This window comes from Pleurodeles waltl, chromosome 6 (genome assembly GCF_031143425.1).
Source record: "Pleurodeles waltl isolate 20211129_DDA chromosome 6, aPleWal1.hap1.20221129, whole genome shotgun sequence".
Taxonomy (NCBI): Eukaryota; Metazoa; Chordata; class Amphibia; order Caudata; family Salamandridae; genus Pleurodeles; species Pleurodeles waltl.
The window spans coordinates 1,672,519,978-1,672,543,416 of NC_090445.1; the positions used below are offsets into that span (position 1 = coordinate 1,672,519,978).

Below are 23,439 nucleotides of genomic sequence, written 5' to 3' on the forward strand. Positions count from 1 at the left end.
GCTGTGAAGGATGTATTTGTTTCCAAAAAGGTCTTCTATATTCAGTTCTTACAATGAAAGCCCTGAAATACGTCAGGTAAATGCCGTAGGTGGCCCTTAAAGCAGCAGTGATTCCTGTAAGTTCAGCCAAATTAAATTGACTTTTTCGCCAATGCTATTTCAATGAGGGTATTCCATTTACCAGCCTCATTGGGTAACGAAATTGACATCATGTGCTCATGGGGCCCAAATGTCATCAGCCACTCTAACACCCAGCAAAGGGATTGTGAAGCTGGACAGGTTTGTGAACTTAACAAAGTAGGTGACTTTTTGTAAGAAAGTAATCGAAAGTTAATAGGTTTTACCTTGGCAAGTTTGCATTTTTTTAAAACAGATATAACGTGCAGCAATATTTAGCAAACAGATAAAAAAAAATAAAAAAAATAAAGGCGTGGCCTAGCTTTACGGGTGCACCAGCCCTGGCACCGACGTTCACTCTTTTTAAGAGAGCTGTACTAGTGATCAGTAAAATGTTGTCACTTGTAGTGAATGACAACCAATGGATGCTATTGGGGCCAACCCGCTTCCCCATTTTGTATACCATGGTGGCAGACGCAAAATGTGAATGACGGTTGACCAGAATTATAGATGAAGAGGCCGGTCTGAAATCATATGTCTTTATATATGTTCACGTTTTTATTTTGAATTATTTTGAAAACATGATGCTAGTGAGGCAGTCAAATCAGTCTCTGGGACAGACCTAAAAAAAGAGTTTGAAAAACGCCACAAAAAGTTAGCCTTGTAGGTTTTTTGTTTTCACTACAACTACTAAAATATACTTTTATTAATGCTTTCTTCTGCCAGAAAAAAGTTTTAAAGACCAAAAACTTTGCAACTTTCTGAAGTTGCAAACCCCACACAATGCCATTGATGGAAAAATAATACACTCAGCCCTATAACCAACTGATATACGTAGCAGAAGAAAACATCAAACCTACTTTTAGAAGACGTAGCAAAGCGCATAGTTAAAAGCCGTAAGGTTATGGTAGTAGGCAATTTTCACCCGAGCTTGCAATGAATGAGGCCTAAGGGGCTCATTAGGAGTTTGGTGGTCGGACGAGCCGACCTCCAAATTCGCGGGGATGAGGCAGCTGTCAACCCGGCTGCCTCACCTCCCATCGTATTAACATGTTCCCACCGGGCTGACCGGTGGGAACATTGTATTACGGCATTCCAGCAGGTCAGCCTGGTGGAAACAGTGCTAAGGTATTCGTCTTGGCTCCCTTAAGGGTGCCAAAACCAATACCGTAGCAGTACAGCACCCTCGGAATACGTACTGTTTGCAATGCAGACAGTGCGCATTCTGAGGGTGCTGGGCAGGGGGGCCTTGCACTGCGCACAACATGGTCTTGGGCAGTGCAGGCCTCCCGTGGTCCCAGCACTGTGTTTCTACCCCGCCATGAAAAGGCCGGTGGAAACTGGACTCATGATCAGAGAGGCAGCACTGAACTCAGCGCCAGCGTGGCTGACCACGAGTCCGACCACCGCCAGCCCATCGGGAACCATGTTCTTGGTAGGAACAGAGGACCCTTGGCGGTGCAACCGCCAGGGTGGTAATCTGACAGTCTGACTGCCTGGAGTGTGGCTGTCTGACTGCCTGGAGTGTGGCTGTCTGACTGCCTGGAGTGTGGCTGTCTGACTGCCTGGAGTGTGGCTGTCCGACTACCTGGAGTGGGGCGGTCTGGCCACCAACAGGGCACTGGCGGTCCTAGGACCGCCAATGTCATAATGAGGCCCTAAGTGCTATTTTACAGACCTTTCATGTTCATCAACTTCACTCTGTAAACCCAAAATAGGTGCAGCTGATTCATTCCTCACCACAGTACCTGAGTCTTCCCCCTGCACTAGATAGTTCCTCTGAAGCTTTTCTTTTGTCCATAAACATGTCTACACATTTTATGTGCACTTTAGTCTCCTCTGTTTACAAGCACCCCAACACCCACAGATGCACATACTCCCTCTTTCCAAGTGAGAAGGTATTGAATGGCGTACTTTTACCTGACAGTAAATTTTTACGGAGCAGTGACTATTTTCTTTAGCTGTTACTAAAAAATGTTATTGCCCCCCCAACTTAGTTTTTCATTTGATAGATATTGATTGTGTGTGCTATATAAAAATGATAACAATTGATAAAAGACTGAAACAGAGCAGGGAAAACCTCACATTTTACCCTACCCAAAAAAAGTTAGTTCTGGCCACTGTTGTTTGAAAACACATGCAATAATCGATTATAATATATTCTTCCATTGCCTTAACAGCAAAGTTGATAGCGATTGCCTTCTTAAAAGAACAGCCCAACATACCGCAACCCAGATTTATTAGGATTTTGCATTACTTTTTTTGGTGCTGCCTGATGCAAATTACTTTTTGGGATTTACAAAGAAATGCAAAAACTAATTTGCATGGTTTTCCATGGCTTTGTAAAAAAAAAAATATATATATTTTTTTTAAATGATGTGTCCCATAGCACTGCCTTGTATTACTTTGCCTCAGGTGACTGTTACATGGGTATACCTGGGTGTGCCCATGCATCCACACATGTATTTTGTCTCAAACCCATATTTACTTGTAAACATCGGTTTACGCCAAAAAGGTCCACTTAACCAAGGCTAGTGTAACAAGGGGAAATATCTTTATTTCTTCTCATTGTTTTCTCTATGCTTGTGCGCTGTATTCTGCCTAATTGTTAGCTAAAGTAGGCCGCTTCATGACCATAAAATCCTGATCAAGAGGAGCCTGGTCCTGAGCGCCGCCCAGCCGTACAGGAGCAATTGGGAAAAGATTTGCTCAGGCCAGTGGCACCTTCAAGAGGTTACATAAATCCTGCTCATGCCCCCAAGAATGATTGTTCTTCGGTTTTGTAAATATACAAGAGTAGGCCTTAGCCCTAACCAGGAAAGATTGCATTGATTTCTGATATCACCTTCTCAATTTGGAGGCCTGGCCTTCTGTAGTTGCATTCTTTTAAACTAAAAGAACACAGTGCTACTTTTTGATATTATATATTTATTAATTTATTAGTGAATTTATATAGCAAAAACAATAAATGAATATGTAGCACAATACTAGGCCTATGTGAAATGTTATTTATGCTGAAGTACTTGGAGTCATTTTGGTAAATTGGCCTTAATCTCATGTTGCTAAATTACAAAAAAATAAGTGTTTCTGCCCTCTTTTGTAATTTAGAGGAATAAGGGGCAAAAATGCTGTCCAAAAGAGCACAGGAACATAGAACAACTGGCTACTGGCCAGTGTTCTGTTTCATTTAGTGCCATTTTCTTCCCGAAAAATGAATCCTCAGGTGCATTTTCCAATAATTTCGCTATAATTTGATATAATTATGCTACAGCAAACTACACACCTTATAGAGGAATTGACCCACACGCTCATATAAACTATTAGGCAGTGCTTAATTTGTGCTTGTTGTTTCCAGTGCGGAGCACCAGCACTTATTTTTGAGGGCCGGGGCTTATTCTTCTGCATCAAGCATTTGCTGGGAGCAAATGACACATATGGGAAAAATGGAAGAAGGGAAAAACGAAAAAGCGTCACAAAGGAAGAAAGCAGAAAGCTGCAAGTGAGCTGAAGGGGCAGGGAGTGGCTTTATATGTACTGAAGAGGCCCGAGATGGCTTCAGGATTACGCTGCCTCAGTATTCCGTGTTCGCACATTTAATTGCAGCAGCCGCGCGTTTAAGAGGAGGGGCTTTGGGCACCGGCACCTTTGTATTTACAAATTAAGCACTGCTATTAGGTTATTCCCAACAGAATGAGGCATCAAAAGCCACCAACCACAATCATCCACACCGTCTAAAACAGCAGTCCTGTACTAGCTCTAATGCCCAGGCAAATGACACTTACCCACCTAAGAGGTGCAGAAGTAGCTGCTAAATGCCCTCTGGTATACCTCTTAAATACCAAACACATGATAGCTAATTGAACTTGAAACCACTACCTAACCAGAGGTGAACACAACACTTAATCAGAACATATATCATGACAAATTGATTCAGAATCTGGTTAGCAAAAGAAACTCCACAATTGCTCGCTGAGGCACCCCCAAACTGGCCAGCAGTGCCACAGCTCATACTTATGCCAGTCTGTGCACCATGAAAATGTAAACAACGCAGCCATAGGATTTTGCCATAAACCCAAACATCTCAAGCTGGGAGAAGTCATAAGACCAGCTCTTCCTCTGTCTCCAATTAAACTGCCTCAATAGTTACTCCATCTTGCACACACAATGTAAAGCCACGCTTGTGTCATGCAGCGCATGAAAAATTTGAAAAGCCCAAAAATGTATCAGTTTTAATTTTATTGAATCCGTTTTCATTTATGAATATACAGGAGAAAACAGCTAAATTCCATCTCTGCTTAGAATACAAGATAAATTGCATTTGTTATATTAATTAAATTATTCATTTATTTGAACTATCTTATTATGATAAGCGTGGGAGGCGTTGATTAAAAAAAAAACTGATCATGAAAAATTAGACACAAAATGCCTTCTACATATACAGTGACAACATTTAAAAGAAGGAGGCTAAAAGAGAAAGAGAAGTGTGATAAAGAGAGGTGTTTCAGAGCACCAGAAGAGGTCCAGAGGAACTCAAGTACAACCACTTCTGATATTTTAATTTATGCTGATGACCTGTATCCTCCCTCATGATGATCTGGTGGAGTTTCCCAAATACTTTCTCACTAAGAGGAGTATTTATTAATCTTGCATGCAACACAGGGCAGCAAGCAAAGATGTGTGAAAGTGTCAGAGCAGAAATGCTCCATATTTACAAAGATATGGAGCATTTCTGCTCTCTTCTTGCGCTGGTGCACCGTGTTACGACTAGGGCCAACACGGGCACCATTGCACCATAGTGTGAGGGTGCCTGCATTACGAGCAGGATTGTTTTTGCACAGAGACACTTTTCTGCTCAACAGCAATCCTTAGAGGCATTTTACTCTTCATGCGTGATGCAGAATGTGGCACAAATGGAAAGAGGAAGTAACAGAGAAAGTTGCGGCACTGTGTTACGTATAATTACAAAGCCTCGCAAGCAGGGCAAGTAACCCCTTGCGCGGCTTTGTAAATGTTACAGAAGCCTACGCGCTGTCGATGTGTCACTCTGCATGACGCAAGGACTGTGCAAAGGCTTGATAAATATGGGCCTCAATGTCCGCTGGTTCTGCTTGTCTTAAATTAAACTCCAAGAAGATGACGGTCATGATTTTGACTAGACTTCTAATTCTGGCATTCCACACTAGGATCCTTTTCCATCAGGTGATTTGATCTGAGCAAATTGTGTTTGAAACTTTATGAAGATATTTCTTTCAGAACCCATGTTGGAACAGTGGCAGCCACCTACTTGAATTCATTCACTACACATTTATTGTAAAGCTTTTGTTGGAAAATCTACATAAAATGGTGGTCGATTCTGTCTTCTCTGCTGAATTGGACAACATAAATACTCTCTTTCCTGATCTTCTTGAGCACCTTCTCCATTATCCTGAGTGGTCTCAGGATGCTGTCGCAGTGCTGCCCATGTCAAGAAGGGTTCTTTTAAATGCCATGTGCACGTTTCACATGTTCTTTCAGTGCATTCGATTTGCATTTCCTACAAGGTGTTGTATTGTTTTTCACGCATGTCATTAAATACATGAGAAACACTCAATTTGAGGGCTTTTTTGTTTTTGATGTCTTTCCAAAATTCCTGTTCTATTATGCTTCATGCTTTCAACCATGTATATCCTTTGGTAAGTTTAGTAAACTTTATAGCACTGGCTTACCTTTTTTGCTAATTTTATTACATTTTCCTTTGTACTTTATCCTGGTGTTCAACACTGGAAGTTTAGAGCCATGAAGCCGTGTTGCAACAATGAAGCGCATTACAACAAACTCAAGCTTCCAATTAGTGGCCCCTAAGAGGAACCTCACCCAGTGTATTAGTGTCCTGACATCACAGAGAGCGAGAGGTCAAGTGATATGCAATGGCTAAAGGCCCTAAATGACAATATCACACAGGAATATTTGTATTGCCCTAAAGGTCTGTTCCCTAGTTCAGTAGTACAAGAGTGCACAGGGACTCATGTATTTCCCATTTTATTAACACCTTGCTTTAGGAACAGTTCATTCAGGACTATCAAACAATTGTAGATAGCCCCCACAATCATCAACAATCCCTAAACAACTAAAACCTATATCTAATATAAGTAGCCTTCCAAGTTTTTGCCGAGTGACATTATCTTCTGGATGCTTAGCAATTTTAAATTCAATGCCAGACGGGATACAAACACCGCTGCGCTCGATGAAGGGGACTGTATCAGACTGCATCGGTAAGAAAAATGCTTTCCCGAACAGTCCTAGATATGTTGTCTGCCTTTGGAACTCATGCCTTGACTACCCTATGTTGTGAAGTTTTATCTGTGCTACTAACATCTGGAGTGTTTCTTATCCCCAGTCCAAATCAACCTTTACTTGCAACACATTCCTGATCTTTTAATGACAGTGCTCAACTTGCTTTTTACAGTATCTGATTATCACCTTCCTACTCAAATTCCACACATCTGCAGTCACAACAGAAAAAGTGTGTTGGAATACTGCATAAGCTTCAGACAATTTTTTTTTTTAATGACAATATGTTTTGATTTTGCAAATAACCCACATGCGACTTTATCTTAGACTTAAATTTACTGGTGGAAGAGTTCGAGCAAGGATATGGTGAGATTGTCCTGATTCCAGTTATTTCATTGAATTGGCTGTTTCTTCCTGGGTTGTTACCCTGACTTCATCAACAGAACCATCAACTGGTTGGGAGGCAAATCAGGGTCATTTCTGCTATCCTGGTACAGCAATGAGATTGGTTCAAAACCTACGGATGACCTAGAATTTGGCATCCGTAATTTATGGTAACAAATCCTCCCTGGATTATGCTAGTTCCATTAACTGCCTGTATGAGATGGATCACTTTCATTCCCTCACAGACAATAAGTACCATTATGTAAGAGACCAATGATAGTTCAAGGTAGGGTTGTATAGGATGCCCCATTGAAATCTTGTACCTCAGCCTTGTTAAATGTTTCTGAAAGCACAAGACTCAAGTTTAGAAGAAAAAAACACTAATTTATCTTACAGGCACACTCCCTCAAGTAGCACCATTTTATGATGCTGGTAGTGTGCCGGGTGGAATTGCAATAGATGAGTTTACCACTTTGCAGATAATTAATGGGAAAATATAGTAACATAATTGAAGAGCCCTGTGTTTTAGAGACAAGGAAGATAGTGCCTCCCTCATATCAAAAGATAAAAATTTATAATTATTGCTATGGACTTGCCTCTTTTAGAAACTGAGGGTGTGAAATCGGTCAGGTGTAGAAGATTAGAATGTCAGCAAGATGGCTTAGTGCGTTAAACGCTCATCACTAACATCTGTTGGCTTTCACATATCACTATTCAGAATCCCTGCAAGACCTGATCATCTTTTTGAGGGTGGTAAATTGAACAGTATGGAATTGGACAGTTGTAAATTTATAGGTTATTGTCCGTGTTCAGATACAACGGAACTGCAAAAACTAGATATTATTTTAGTATATCTAAAGGAAAACCTTTTCCCTAAAGTTCACTTTCAAATGTCTGCTTTCATGTCAAAATTCTTAAGAAAATGTACGCCTACAAAATGAGAGTTCTATGTTTCTAAGTCCAACCTCCATCTTTTTCTCATACACTAAGGGCCTTATTATGAATTCGGAGAGCCGACCGTCGGCCCGCCAGATCTGTGTGGAGGAGAACTTTGCAAAACAGGAGATCTTCCTGCCAGGGTGACCACCATGGACACACTGCTGGAATGCTAAGTTGTAATCAGCATGGTGGGAACGATGTTCCTAGCGGTGACGGGGGTTCCTTGATGGGTCCGCCCGCCAAGCTTGTAATGTGGCGATTGGACCGGCCGGTGTACGTCGGTCCGACCGTCAGCGAGAGTGTGGCGGTCCTCTGACCTCCGCAATCATAATGAGGCCCTAAGTCTAGATTAAAATCCAATATAAAATCCTGTGGTTGCCTAGCCCTTTACTGAATCATTAACAGCATAAAGTATTGAAGTAGTCCCTACAGATAGGGTTCCATGTGTTAGTTTGACATGCTTTTATTTCATCTATATTAATTAATTTAAAGTAAAATTTAAAACATCAAATCCTTTTGCACTAGAGTTATAGTCAACTGTTAAAAATTGGGTTTCTGATTGGCTAGGTAATGCACCTAAGCCGGGCAGAACCCACCACTGTAGTCAGGGCAAGGGAGTCATACACCCAAGATAACCCCTGTCCATCCCATTGGTAGCTTGGCACGAGCAGTCAGGCTTATCCCAGAGGCAATGTGTAAAGCATTTGTACAACACACACAATACGCGTTTACACAACAACGAGGTATATAAACATAAATGTTATTGCATAAAACCTCATTAGACCAAACATGACGTATCAGTTATACCCTGCTACATGAGCAGTTGTTAGAATACTACGCAGGTTACTAGTACTCTGTGAAAAAAAGCAGTAGTCAGGTAAACATATAGGTCACTGGCATTTTGCACCACAAGTAGTAGTCAGGTTGTCATTATCACCAAAAATGCACATGTCAAAATAAACATATGTTCAGAGATGCCAAGACACCTTCATGACCGCGCATAAAATGAAACATTCCCCAAATGGCAAGTCATTAGTATCACCAACATAGCTGCTCATAACAGGAAACATTTCTGGAGGGCAGATTATTATCACCACAACAAATGGAACCATTCCTATAGGGCACATGTCATAGTAACAACGTTGTCATGAGTACCAAGACCTCATCCTAACTGCAAAAAGAGAGAGCATTCCTATATTACACAGGTCCTAAGCCAAAACATTTGGGTACCAACTTCATAGCCCCTGTAGCAGTATAGGTGCCCCTGTCAGAAGTAACATGACCTATCACTGGCATCAGGTCATAGCAAAAGAATGCACAATGGGAGGAAATGCGACCTGCAAGATCATTCCCAACAACGCCTTCCAAACAAAGGTCGTAGCGCGTCTGCGTTTCTTTTACAAAGTATGCGGTGTGAACTAAATCCACCACGTCAGCACTGGAGCGCCTGCGCTCCTATCATTGCAAGTAAATTTAGATGCCAGGTCTCTGTGACAGTAAACTGTGCATGCAGGCCCTGCGGTGGCAGGCCTGAGACAGGTTTGAAAGGCTACTTCTGTAGATAGCGCAAGCTGCCCTGCAGGCCCACTAATAGCATTTAATTTACAGGCCCTGGCTATAGGGATACCACTTTACAAGGGACTTATAGGTAAATTAAATATGCCAATCATGTGTAAGCCAATCATACCTAGTTTAGAAGGGAGAGCACATGCATTTTTGCACTGATCAGCAGTAGTAAAGTGCTCAGAGTCCTAACGTCAACAAAAGGTCAGAAAAAAATGTGAGGAGGAAGGAAACAAGTTTGGGGATGCCCCTGTAAAAATGGCTAGGTCCAACATTTACTTTTTTTCCAAGTAAAAAACACAGTGGCTTAAAGGAAAAATATGCTGATGTCTAAAACTGCACGTTGCCATAGTAGCTCAGAAACTGACAGGAACTACTTTGTGAGTGAATGTGCCCACTGTGAAAGAACAGACTTCTCTCACTCTCAATTAATTTAGCCAATGTTTTCAGCGAGGTGTTAGAGATTTGAACTTTAAAGTGACTTTGTACATTTACTTTTAAGTCCCCCTATACTGTGTTGATCACATTATGAACATACATACAGTTCAAATCCCGCTGTTTTATCTTCACCTTCGTGGGTCTTGCATGCTACTGTGGGGCCATCCACAAAAAATGAAAGTCAAGAATCCCATATTTTGACACTGGTGTAGTATAGTTTACTAAAATTAGTGTCACTTGAATTGTACAGCAAGTAACGACTAACTTAAGCAACTAAATTACGAGAAACTTAACGTAAATTTTGCAGCATAATTCAAAACATTATGTGGCAGTGTTATTTTATTCGTTCACACTTTTAACATGTCAATATTGTCCGGGCCAGTGGTATTCAAACTTTTTAATGCTGTCCATTCTATGTAAAAAAAAAAAAAACTTATCAGTGCTCCTCAACTTGACAAACATAGTTTCACCTAATTATTCTATAAAATTCGCAGCTCTGAGCATATTTTAAGCTATTTAAACATTGCAGTTGTGTTCAGTTATCCATTTTAAATATGCAATCAAATACATGATGCCTATATGCTAGTGACTGCATGGATTCCCAAATACTGTAAAAGTATCCACAGTGTTGTCATTCATCAGAAATGGGGGCGGGAACTTTGATGGTTAATTGTAACCCTCCATCTTGCCACTTAGACACTTCCAGCAAGGACGAGTAAACCAAGCACTGGAAAAGCCAATAGGTCTCGCCTATGCGAGAGATCAAATCAAATCAAATCATTAACATTTATAAAGCGCGCTACTCACCCGTGCGGGTCTCAAGGCGCTAGGGGGAAGGGGGGGTTACTGCTGCTCGAAAAGCCAGGTTTTGAGGAGTCTCCGGAATGCGGAGTGGTCCTGGGTGGTCCTGAGGCTGGCGGTGAGGGTGTTCCAGGTCTTGGCTGCCAGGAAGGAGAAGGACCTCCCACCCGCCGTGGAGCGGCGGATGCGAGGGACGGCAGCGAGCGCGAGGCCAGAGGAACGGAGGAGACGGGTGGGGGCGTAAAAGCTGAGGCGACGGTTGAGGTATTCCGGTCCCTTGTTGTGGAGGGCTTTGTGTGCGTGGGTGAGAAGTGCTGCTTTTGCCAATGTAATTTAGCCATGTTGTACACCAGCGCAGCTTGGCTAAAATTTGAAAGAAAGCACTATGACGCCGCCGAATCATAATGCTTTATTTTGTCTTATGACGGGTGGGGGTTCACCACATGAGCAATGGAACGGAGGGTGGAAGTGAACTCGAAGTATGGACAATGGGAGGGGTTGGTGGTTGGAAACAGATGATAAAAACAAGAGCTATGAGGCATCCAGTGGTTTCCGCCTCATTGCTATTTTTTTTATTATGGTGGGTGGGCAGATTGAAAGCAATACGGACAAGGGAGAGAAGGTGGTTAAAGGCAAAACGGACAAGGGAGGGGGGTTAAAAGCTTCACAGACAAGGGAGTGGAGGGAGTTAAAAGCAACACGGACAAGGGAGAGAGGGGTGGGGTAAAAGCAACACGGACAAGGGAGGGAAAGGGATTAAAGGCAACACAAACAGGGCAGGGGAGGGGGGTAAAAGCAACACATATGGGTGAGAGGGGTTTAAAGCAACAAAGGTAAGGGGGAGGGGTTAAAAACAATATGGACAACAAGGTGGAGGAAGGGAGTTCAAAATCAAACACCGACAACGGGGTGAGGGAGGAGTTTTCAGGGCAACACAGACAACTCGAGAGGGGGTTAAAATTAACTCCTGCAATGGGGAAGGGAAGGAACAAGAAAGAAATCATGAAGAGTAAGGAAAAATACAAATACTACCTCAATCACAGTGCAAGCAGTGGAAAGACCCTATAATGAAACAATCAGTAGTCTGCTTGAAACAAGAAGTAAAGATGGCACGTGCCGGCCAATTAGGAGGCAGCAAATAAGAGTGACAGTAATGCCAATGAATGGTAAGCAATGGGCGGGCTCCAAGCACCTCGCTGTATACAATGTCTGTCCCACATGAGACCACATGCTGTGCCTGCGCTGCACAGACGAGACTTAAATACTGAACACTGATTACCGATAGCCCATGACAGCCAGTACAAGGCAGCGCACTTGACAATTTGGACCAGATGTAGAGTTTTGCAGAGGGTGTTACTCCATCACAAATGTGACAGATATTCCATCCCCCATATTGCAATTCCATTATCGCCTATAGACCTTGTAATACAGAGGACGGGATATCAATCATTTTGTTATGGAGTAACCTATCTGCCAAACTCTAAATCAGGCCCTTTGTTTTCTTTCACAAAAAGCACAGCACTCCTGCGTCTCTCCTCCCTAGCGCCTACTCCACTCCACCCACTCCCTAACCCCCCTGAGATTAATTCAGGCCATTCAGGGTGCGGCCCTTTGGTCTAGGAAAAGGTTTCACTTTGGTGGTATCACTGCAATACAGCAATCGGCAACCCAAAGGCGACCATTGAACTTTGCAAAGGGGCCTGCCTCTGTACAGCACCATGCGGGTACCTTTTTCAGTAACTTCTGATCCGTTTGAGTTAAAAATATTTTTTTCACGAAATCTGCAAATTATGTAGCAGGCAGTGGATTATATGGCATGTAAACCTATGCAATGGTAGGAGACTTTAATTTGAATGTGCGAGTGCTGGGAGGGTTGTGTGTGTGGGAAGAATTTATCGTGAGAAAGCTTCAAGAGAGAGGGGGCTATAGGCCAGTACAGCTGGGATGGGCAGGACAAGACTCTCTAAGGCCTTGGGCATAACTTTCACCAGTGCAGCAGGTGCAGTGGAACCAAGCGTCGGTGTGGTATAACACTGTAGAAGCAGGATGGGAAAATGAGAATGCCAAACTGAGGAGAGGGAGATAGTCATTATCGAGGCAAAGCATATGAAAAAGAACCAGGCGAAGTCCGGCTATAAGCGGCGGGCAGGGCGGTCAGGCTCACCCAAGTTAAATAGAAGAAAGACTTCGGTTGCAAACAGTGCTTTAAGTGGGCAGGTACCGTCAGGTACTGAGTACCTGCATTTCTCTAATTTGGAAGTGAGAGTACCTGCGCTTCTCAGCACTGCTGCAATACATTTAACGGGAGAGTACCGGTACCTCTCAAGACCAAACAGGTACTCACAAGAGTTAGTAGCCGCACTCCGACATTTCCATTTGACTCTCTGGTTGCAAATACTTTTTACACCTTTGCAAATGCCTACTTTACGGGTTGTGCATATCGCAAAGTTTTTATACTTTCCAACTCCATGTAAAGCATGACTTTTGCTACAATGTATGTAGCACGTGCCGCGTAAAACGAATACCACATACTTCGCAGAAAGTCAGGCCTCTCTCCTGCTCAGTGCCATTGTGCACAGAAACGCCGCGCAAATGGCAACTTTGCGGTGAAACATTCTCCATCCGTATTCACCTTGTTTGTGTTCGAATAGATTGAAAATAACTCCTGTGTGCGGTAAAATTATGTGGTTATGCGGAGAAAAAGGACACACGAGCGAAGTTAAACTAGTGAAAAATGAAACCTTCACAAACAACGAGCTTCGTGCACTTGGCGAAACATTGTGAGATAACAAATGCAGATTAAAAATGCACTCTGCTATTAGAAGAACGTGTTGCAAGTTGTTGATGCTCACATGGGGGGACGAGGGACGGAAATACTGCAAGCAAAATCCATTTACATTGAATATTCGGACCTGTGCTAGAAACAGGCCTTGCATGGAGTTGGTTTGCCTGTGTTTGCAGACCAGGGAGGGGGCAAAGGCGACAACATCGCACATCCAGGGGTCTGGTGTTGCTCCCAGGTGTCGCTCTGTCACAGCGGCCCAAAGCTGGGCGTTCATGAAAGCGCTTCGTGGCACCGTCGCTGTTTGCTGATGGAGGGTTCCGCTCGAAAACCGCTGAAGAGTCAATTCTTAAATATTTAATCAGCTGTGAAGATCGGCCCATGAGCTGGGATCAGCCTGACCACCACAGGTCGTGGATGTTCTGCTGACTGCAGAAGAATACAGGGCCCGGATGCGTGACGTCACTCACTGTATGTGCCTCGGGAGGTGGTGTGAACCCCCACGCCTCCCTTTTGTGCTGTGGTCTTTGGGCCTCAGTGCTCGTAGAAACTGTCGGGTGTTGGGCTGTGCAACAACACAGCCGTTTTTATTAACTTTTGCACTCAGTTGCCGTTGATTCGGAATTGCTGGGGTATGGGAACAGGCCCTGTTTTATTTCAGTTTCTCCTCCAGTGTGTTTTTATGTGACTGCATTGTGTGCACGAGGATACATGCTGCAGACTAGCACTAGTAATTATGGACCCCTGTGTTACTGACCAGTGGTAACTGGAAAGGGGGTGGGGAGGCTGGACAACTGTGTCATTACTAGTTAGACCGTGAGGTTTCACTAACAAATGGAGGCTCAGATTTACCGCATCAGGTCCCATTGGTTCGTCCTCATTCCACATTTCAACCAAGAGGTTTCAGCTGTTTTGACTGGGAAGCCAGAGAGTAAATTCCCAATGGGCCTAGTACCTTGTTACCGCATTGATTGAAGATTACAAGTAACTCATTATGAGGGGCTTAGTGATGGGCCTTTGTTATTGTCAAGAGGTCCCACAATTGGCTTTTTAAGTGTGCAAGGTGCACTCCAGTAAATGTGTTTGTTCCTGATGTGCAGAACATCTTTCCATTGTCACAGCATGCAACTGAGTTCTGAATAAGTCATGCAGAACATAACTCTTAAGGGGCACCCTTCACCAGTCAGCATGTCTTTGCAATAACTGTGAGGGAAACAAAGGTGTCAAGTTATCTGGATAGTGCCGCATAACTACAGTAGACGTCACAATTGTAACATTGGATTGTCTGGCTGGTCAAGGGGGTAGGAATGACCACTTTTTTACTTCTGTTTAGAGTGATTAGAATGGAAGCGTCATGAAATAGGACTATAGGGTCAAGGGATCAATGAAGACCCTCTTCCCAAATGTTAGATGAATGAAAGGAATTTGATTCACAACCATTTACCCTGTTTTCAACAATTAAGCAAAAATAGAATCACTCAATAAAGTGACTGAGGGCGTTTTGATGCATCCAAAAGACTTCTATTGGGTTTGGGTGGAATCCAGGAAACTGGAAGAATAAGCAAGAGATTATTTAGATGGACATATATTGAGACCGTCCTAATCCATCAGGTCATGCGGTCTATGAAAATGGTTCAAGAGAACGTGACCATGACAGCTGTTTTGAGATACCTCTAAAGAGGACTCCACTAGACAGCCCTGAAAACTGTGCACATGGAAATCACATAACTGGGCCACTAGGGTTTTTACTCTGCCAAATCTAGGCAGGCTTGTGTTGCCGGAAGGGCACTGTCAGTTACATAGGAGACTTCAGGGCATTGATGTCATGAGGAAAGTTGAATCCATTCCAAACATTTAAGCTTTGATGAACTCTGAAGTTACGAAACAAAAGCAGCCTTGATGCAATATTGAGCAATAGTGGCCCTCAACACACCGTTGAGTACAGATGGGCGTAACTGGCGTAATTCTCTCTAGCGCAATTGCCGCAAAGTTATTCATAATTATGCATAAATTGTGTGAGAAGTGTAATCCAGCAATTGGTGCTATTTTCTTAGTGCAAAATGAACCCTTGTATCCAAAATGGGCCCAAGTATACATTTTGTGCTAAGAAAATATCACCTAATGGTACAGGATATGAACAGCATTAGGCAGCAGCTTCTCGCTGTCTCTTAATTCATTTTTCCTGTGCTCCTACGTTAGGATTTTTTCCTCAAAATGTTCTTAATTACTCTAGCTCGAGCAATCACGCAATTTCAGTAATTTCGCATCACAAGAGTAATGGGTGATTACTGAAATTACTCCAGTTACCCCGGAGTAAATAACATTTCTCATAGGCCAACTGTTGAGTATCTGCCTGGTTGCAAGATAGCATTAAAGAAGGAGATTACTTGTCTGCAAGATGTAACTTTGCTGCATTTGTTAATATTTACTGTGCTAATGCACATGAGTTATATGCTGGTGGTGTGTTAAATGTTATAAACAATACTATTTAAGGCACGGCTCTCCAAACTGGGAGGTGGGCCCCTCTGGGGGGGGAGGCTTTATTGATCCAGGATGTGGGTAGTCAGACTCTGGCTAAAAGAAGCATCTTGCTGACAACATTGCTTTGTTTTAAGCAGAAAAAAATGAGCGTCAGTCAACCACCCTGTAATGGGCCACGTCATTTGTCAGGTGTATATGGCTGGGAGTGTGTGTCAGAAGGGAAAGGGACTCCAAATAGTCTTCGAACCACTCCGACATCATTTCTGAGGATCACGTTGTGTATAATTTTACACATTAGAAAGGCTTAGTTAACCAGAATAGTATGTTTAGCATTCATGCACATGATTGCGTTTTGAAAATAGGTAAGACAACTTAAATGTAATATTTAAATAAACCTAATTGTATTTAAAACTTGCCAATTTGATAGAAAAATACTTTGGAGGAGGTGGGTGACAACAAAACATTTGACGACTACTGATATAAAGAAAAAAAGAAACCCCTGCCGTACATTATAAGGATATTGCATGTCACTGAGGAGTTCCATAACCATGTAGAGGACCGAGGCCAAAGTAGCAATATCCTTATCGTGTAGGGCAGGGGATACTTTATCCCATATAATACATGGTCACACCATCAACTTTCCCACAAACCACTTAAATTGTTGAGGAGTATCTCTTCCATATTTAAGAACAAGCATGTTTGCAAACATAAAGAAAAATAAACCCACTAATGCAAAATTAAACTTATTTAAAATCTGTAAGGTATTTGTTACAAACAGATATTAGAAACAGCTTTAAAAAAAAATCAGAAAGATTCAAACTTTTCTCTATCTAAGAAGTGCAAAAAACATAAACATATTCTCTCTGCTTGTCATTGGCCTGACCCAACTTTTACCTCTCCTGCTCGCTCTGGCAGCAGGCATTGTGAAGTCAGAACTCGACTGTAATAATTTATAGTAGTCGAGTTCTGTATCTTTTTTTTTTTTATAAAGAGCATCACCAATTAGAGACATGCATTTATACAGCGATTGCAAATTCCCATGTTTTATATTTTAAGAGGAACTCACTGGTAAAACGCTTGAAAGCTGTATTGCCTTCCTCTTCCTGTGATATGATCACAATACCGAGTAGTGATTGGCTCCCGTGTTGATGATGTCATCGGTAATTTGATTCATGTTACTGCATCCTTTCCGCGCCCTCATTATGCAGCTCTACTCTCTGAGCCCTGTATATGTAAATTGACAACACAAGTTTATTTCTTACAACATAAGCTGTGCGCGCTGCGAACGGATACATAACTTTGTTTTGAAATTAGAATATGAAACATGGTTCAATTATGTTTTTGTCACTTTAACGTACACGCATTACGGGGTGTAATTAGAAACCTGAGGATAATTTTTCTTTGCTTTTAAATTCAAATTATTATAGAGTTAGACCCATTTCAAACCACTAGAGCTTCAAAGCCCCTAATTTGCAAAGTTTGTAATATTTACAGTTATTGCAATTCACCCGTCGTCTAATCATCTTCATTCTGTGCCCACCGGGCAGAGCTTCGGTAACGGATGGCGGAACAGACTCCGTTCACTTAAACGAGGGTTTAAGTTGTCCCAGGGTATGAGTGTCAATCTGATGACCCCTGACCTTCAGGATGTACGTGAAGGTCATTCTCCCGCTATATGTCCTGTGATGAGCAAACACCACATAAAGCCGGCCTCGGTTCTAAAGTGACCATGGACCAGAGTGTGTGCAGGGGGCGCGCTGGTGATGTAAGGCCTTTCACCGGCCCGGCATCGGATGATAATGATGATAATAATAATAACAACTGCAGCAATGCTAATAATAATACTACAACTAATAATAACAATAATAATAACAGCAACAACAGCTGCATTGATAATAATAATACTAAAACTAATAATAAAAATAACAGCAACAGCAGCAATGCTAATAATAATACTACAACTAATAATACCAATAATAATAACAGCAGCAACAGCTGCATTGATAATAATAATAATAAGAGCAGCAATGGTAATAATACTACTACTACTAAAACTAATAATAACAGCAATGATGATGATAATAACAACAGCAACAAAAGCAGCAATGGTAATAATACTACAACTAATAAGGATAATAACAGCAGCAATGACAATAATAATAACAATGATAATAACAGCAGCAATGATAATACTACTACTAAAACTAATAATAATAATAATAACAGCAGCAATAATAATAGCAACAACAGCAATGATAATAGTAACAATGATAATAATAGTAATACTTATAATGTCAGCATATATTATTATTGTTTTATTGTTATTGTTGCTGTTAATAATAATAATCATTGTGCTATGTTTATAATTACTAATAACAGCAATAATAATAGTATTAGTACTATTATTATTGTTATTATAATTGCTGTTATTATTACAGTTGTTAATGTTATTATTACTGTTATTATTATTATTGTTCTGCTTTTGTTGTTATGAATAATATTGGTAGCAAAAATATTAATAATACCACTGGCAACAACAATAATAATATTAATAATACTAATATTAATACTACTACTAAATAGTCACATTATTATTATGAATAATAGTAACAACAAATAGGACTCACAATGGTAATTATTTGTAGTAGTAGTACTGGTAGTAGTAATAGTGTTATTGGTGGCAACAATAGTAGTAATAATAATAATAAGAATAATAGTAGAAATCTATGGCAATGTTTTTACATTGCTTTTGCTTCCCATTGTATACCATTTCTCTATATCCTCACTCAATGGCTGTCATTCTCAAGACCAAAGAGGAATGAAAGGCTGAGTATGCCCTGCAGGAGTTTTTCCTGCCACTGTAAGTTACATTCATCTTTGGGCTGTGAGTGCTTAGCTCAATGACTATTCTTAAAGAGCTGTTTGGATGATATTGTATTTGTTATGAGTTTGAGAACCTCCACAGCTATGCTCTATCTTCCTATTTAATAATAATACAACTGACTGTACAACCCTAGTTTTGTATCTCTGTGTGTATTTGTGTGAGTGATCACTATACAAAATAGTGGAATAAGTCCTAGGCTAATGTTGCACAGTACTAGTGATGGGAGCTAGACTAACTTCCTCCTGTGGGATTCAGGAATAGGAGGTTTGCACGTCCCCGGCCTCAGAGAAAGCCTTGAAAAAATAGGGCCAAACAGTGCATTTTGCGCACTCGTTCGTTTTTCAATACCTCCTTTCAATGGGAAGCAAGAAACTTGATGATCCTAACGAGTATTAGATATTCGGCAAAGAAAACTTTGAAAAAGTGGTGATAAAATCAAGCTTTTTAGTACAACATCCTGAAAAATGACCAATAGGCAATGAGTGATACAGGTGATTAGAAAGTTCCGTTTTTCATTGTCTATCATTGTTGTAGTGCAGTGTTTTTAATCCCTCCTCCTTGTTGCACTTCACCCCCTTCAGAGAGATTTTCAGCCATATTTTCTGATTTAGAATCTTCTTGGAAGGGGCAGGGTTGAATAATAAATACACAATTCTTAAAATAACAAGTTGTAGACATTAGTGTTAATGATATCATAGTCTGATACAGCCATGCTAGCATTTAGGTAACAGAGATTGTACAGGGTCGGACAGCATAAAGGTTACACTTTTAATATAAATTAAGGTCACATACAGCATTAATGATTATCAGCCAGCTATCATATCCAAAAACTCTAAATTAGGGTGTCCCCAATCAAGATCTTTTCAAGTTAGGAAGCACTTAGATTTTGAGATCCGACTCACCCCCTATTTTGGGAAAAGATAAACTAAATTCCCAAGAATATAAGTTTATAGTGTTCCTGAAATAATACACTTTTTATCCTGAAATAACAGCTTTTCATTTTAATCAAACGTGTTTTGGTGTTATTTTCCTTTCATGCTCACTTGTATTGCTGCCACATATGGAGAGAGCATCTGCTGTGTACGGCCTGGCACCATCACCTCATGCCATGCATGCTCAGAATATGCCAATAATTGCATCCATTATAGCACAGCTATTAATGTGCCAGTGGTGGGCATAATTGTGGCCACACCCTCCAAGTCCACGCCCCCTCCAAGACCCCACCCCCTCCTCACACTGTGAGATTTTTGGTGAAGTTGGCAGGTCTTGTGATGTCACCACCTGTGCTGTGCGGAGAGCTTCAGTACTTGAATTCAGGATCCACCTCTTAATAGAGCACTAGTGAAATACAGACTGTACATGGCTGCTGTCCACTAGAAATGCACATTTTTTTTACAAAGTGCTTTTTCAGTTCTGTCATTTATCTAAGCCATCCCAGTGTCTCACTGTGGATAACAACGGTCCAAGTCAGTGATTTGAAGCTTGCCAATGCTGACTCAGCTCTTTATCCTTCTGAGGTTGATAAATTGAATTGCAATTAAGCAATAGCAACACGTGATAATTACAGCGCTTACAAATGCCAGAGGTGTATCAGGAAGCAGTACACCCTTCCTGTCGCTTTGTTTAGTTTCACTTTCATGCTCTGCTTCCTAGTTCCAAAAATCACTGGCACATAATAAATGTTATTTCTCAAGACAACGAAAGGGTGGGATGGGCCTGCTGTGATTTGTGACACAGATCTCCACAGAAGACATTTGCTTCAGGGACCCACGTTGCCAGCTAATTAGATGATAAACTGACATGCCACCAGAGCTCCCTCACGGATTCACAAACCATTTTTGTTTGCCAGTTGCCAAGTAGTTTTTATTTCAATTTGTGAATTCATATTTGATATTGACGATATGTTCATTTCTGCAAGCAGGGTGACGTACTCACGGGGTGGTACTCAGTGTGGTGGAATAGCATTTGTAAGCAAATCTGTTCTGAAGTCATTGGACTCCACCCCCTAGGAGGGCATGAGCTGGAAAGCGACAGAGGACCCATATACCTGTTGGTTTCAGCCACTCACAAGTATTTGCAAAGCTCTTTTCCCCGCTGGATATGGTTGGAGTTGTACCACTTTCACACGGAGGGGAAAATCTGCATCAAGGGATGGAATGTGGAGGAAACACTCCCTAAATCAGAGAGGGTTTGTATGAAAGGTATAACTGCAGGGGGGAAATAATGCAAGTGCAGCTTTGTAAAGCATTTGCAAAGGCTTACATTTACGCCTGTCACATTTATGTTCTGAGACAGTGCCTTTTCAAAGGGATGAACTGTACTCTTATAAAGGGCTTCCCATGCTGCCCCTGGTAGCTGCAACAGATTCATCTTGTCAGGAGTGCTAATTGAATCCTGTGAAATGCAGAAAAGTGAGAAATGATCCACAAATGTCTAGAGGAAGTAACCCGCTGGTTGCTTGGCTTGGTATTTTAACCCTCGTAGGTTAATTGGCCTGCTTTCTGTAAACATCCCTTTAATGGTGTAACCCGACAGCTCTCTCAGCCAATCAGCTGCCAACCTGTTGATGCACTGGAGCCCGCGGGCAGGAATTTGCACGTTGGCTAGGGTGACCAGAAATGTACAGCCAAAAACCGGGTCATTTCACGAAAATAGAGGAAGGACTACACGTTTACTTCAGCTGAGCACACAGAATAGCAGCGCTCATCAGCATAGAATTACAGAAGAGGTACTAAGAACATAAATAAACTGCGATTTTTAAAGCCAGTGTAATGCCTGTTAATTTAATTGCTTTCTGATATCACCTGCTAACCATCTCTGCTTTGGAAAACCAAAAAAAAATCACCTCCCACCATTTTCAGTCGACTATCTCTAAAAACCGGGATGCCTGATCACCCTAACTTTGGCTCTTTCAATGATGCAATCGCTGGTGCATTTTCTGAAGGGAAAATGGACAGGGTTTTATTCAACTCTCAGTAGGAACTCAACAAAGGAGATAGCCATGTGCTGCTCTTTCTGGTGTGTGATTTTTTTTCAAGTGGATGCTGGAAGTTGAGTTTATAGGGCTTACCCTTCCAGAAGAGGTGGGGCTTACATTCACTCAGGTCAGCATAAAATACAACTGCATTGGGATCATCATGGCAGTATTTGTTTACGTTTATTTGCTTATCAACTCACCGAATTTCTGTACTTAGGTGACATCACATTGTGTCCTGGAATTTAGTCGTGAAATGGAACAAAAGCAACGTCTTAGTGAGAGGGCAGTGAGTGGGGCTTAAAAAAATAACATATCACTCAATGATTATCTTACATTAGAGCACAGGAAGTGATCGTGACGTATTTTGCAGGCGTAAAGTTGTCTTGAGCCGGGGTCAAGAGTTGGGGCCTAATTATGAGTTTGGCAGATGGGAACAACTGTCCTCCAAACTCCCGACAGGGTGGCCGGACCTATTATGAACGTCAGCCCAACAGGAAAGAGGCAGCAGCATTGTTGCCGGCTCGTAATAGAGTCAACGGCAACAGTGGCGTAGCGTGGGTTGTCAGCACCCGGGGCAAGGCAAGTAATTTGCGCCCCCTAACCCGGGGCAAGGCAAGTAATTTGCGCCCCCTAACCCGTGGATTTAGTCTCTTCCAAGATGTTGCGCCCGGTGCGGCCGGCCCCCCCTGCACACCCCACGCTACGCCACTGAACGGCAATGCTGCTGCACACAGGGTGCACCAGCAACCTCTCCATGCTCTGCAGACAGTGAGCATTGTGAGGGTGCTGGGCAGGGGGACCCCTGCACTGCCCATACTCAGTGCATGGGCAGTGCAGGGTCCTTTCTGTGGTCGTAACCTCACATTCCCAGTAAAGGGAGGGAGAAGCCACATCCAAGTTTAGCTTGTTATGAGCTCAAGGTTCCAACGGGACCTCAAGCTGAGCTCTGGTGTAACAATGGCCCCTCATTCCCTACAGTGCGGGGGAGTCCTGGGCTCCAGAGGGCCCCCTCAAGATGGTCCAGTGTGCACAGCCCCTGGCCTGAGAGCTCCTGACTGGGTTGGTAGGGGAGGGGCCTCTGTGTACTTTGCAGGGGGGGCGCTCAAGTTTTGTTACACTACGGAGCTGAGCCAGTCTGGCTCGAGATTTCAGTGGCTCGCCCACCTCTACCTTTAGCACAACAATGTCATTTCAGTTGTTTACAACCTCCAGTTCATGCTCGCCCTCCTCTTTCCATGACACTGTTCTAAAAACAGGAAGAAGCTCTTCACCAGCCAGATGTCAGAAGGGCTTTGAGAATCTGCAGCAGCCGCGCACACAGTCTCACGGAACGCTGAGTCCTACCTATAGTAGGAATGCTAACCATTCATAGCTACTAAGGGTCACCAAATAAAAGTTGGCATTTTTCAAGGTCATGACATCTCCCTTAAATTTACTACCAGTCCCTGTTCAAAACAAACCCCTCATTTATAAGTACAATCACGGACGAATGCCGAACTTTCCAGGCTGACAACCTGTTCAACAAATGGCCTAAGGGGCTTGGTGACATTATGAAAAGGATTTAAAAAGCGTTTTCCCTTTTTCCATTTTTTATGAATAAATACACACAGGGAAACGGGTGGCTTTTAATCTGTTTTAAACTATGCAGTTGAGTTAAAACAGAGTATTGGAAGGCTCGGGAAGCCAGGTGTGTTTTTTGTGTGTCACAGGGCAGCAGAGCTGACATTTTATTTATTTCAGTCACGTGACCCCTCTTCTCAGGCTTTAATCAGCTTGTTCTTGAACGCGAGAAACCCAATATGC

The 23,439-nt window shown here is 42.2% G+C and overlaps 1 protein-coding gene and 1 long non-coding RNA gene across 11 annotated transcripts in view; one reads left to right on the plus strand and one right to left on the minus strand.

Annotated features, from left to right (window-relative positions):
* LOC138301327 (uncharacterized) overlaps positions 1-16,905 on the minus strand; it is a 321,141-nt gene extending 304,236 nt beyond the window's left edge. The window contains exon 1 of the long non-coding RNA XR_011205085.1: positions 16,842-16,905. This is a non-coding gene — a long non-coding RNA (uncharacterized lncRNA). The remainder of the gene's footprint in view (positions 1-16,841) is intronic.
* DAB2IP (DAB2 interacting protein) overlaps positions 1-23,439 on the plus strand; it is a 1,276,993-nt gene that overhangs the window by 474,519 nt on the left and 779,035 nt on the right. The gene's annotated exons all lie outside the window — the stretch shown is intronic.